The sequence below is a fragment of the Rhagoletis pomonella genome, unplaced genomic scaffold (assembly GCF_013731165.1).
Source record: "Rhagoletis pomonella isolate Grant_MI unplaced genomic scaffold, Rhpom_1.0 Rhpom_scaffold_00006, whole genome shotgun sequence".
NCBI lineage: Eukaryota > Metazoa > Arthropoda > Insecta > Diptera > Tephritidae > Rhagoletis > Rhagoletis pomonella.
In genome coordinates, this window is record NW_023458560.1 from 70,843,618 (window position 1) to 70,844,563 (window position 946).

Here is a 946-nt window from a genome sequence, read left to right on the forward strand (position 1 = left end):
GGCCGCACTTAGGGATTATAACCCTCAGGCAGTAGAATTCTCCTTTCTGTGGTGCCAAAGAAAAGGGGCCGAACACCTTTCTGCGTAGAACACCTTTCTGCGTAGGCGGCCTTCGGCCGCACTTAGGGATTATAACCCTCAGGCAGTAGAATTCTCCTTTCTGTGGTGCCAAAGAAAAGGGGCCGAACACCTTTTGCATAGAACACCTTTCTGCGTAGGCGGCCTTCGGCCGCACTTAGGGATTATAACCCTCAGGCAGTAGAATTCTCCTTTCTGTGGTGCCAAAGAAAGGGGGCCGAACACCTTTTGCATAGAACACCTTTCTGCGTAGGTGGCCTTCGGCCGCACTTAGGGATTATAACCCTCAGCGAAAGGAGCCACAGGGACAGTAAATACATATTTTCCATGGAAAGGTTTATATTTTTAATGCTGACTGGGTTATATCATATTTTCTTTTGTCTCTCATCCTTCTTGTATATTTAGCAGTTTGACAGCTAAACGCCCCCATTTAATGTGCATATGCAACCAAAGGCAAACGCGTGGTTTTGAAGATGTTTTTATTTAATAAATTGTGATTGATAGATTAAAATTAAAGTAATAAAGAAAGTTGTAACAAGTCGAATAAAGTTTAAAGTGAAGGGGAATATAAAAATGCATTAGTGAAGTGGCTGCTTTAAGGAGAATAGGAGTGATAAATGTGAGCTATTTTCCGAATTTTACAAAAAAGGGCATATTTCAAACCCAATTTGTAAATAAATTAGTGACCAAAAATTACAATAGTGGATGTTAAAGTAATGGGTAGACCCTTGGCTACAAGTGTGTGCAATTTTTTTTTGGATCGGGTCACCCCTTTGGACGCAATACCCCGAAATAGGTGGGCCACTTATTAAACCGTACCCGAAATTATTGGTACACACGCCTTCAAAGCACGCAGGGTTGCTTTTGA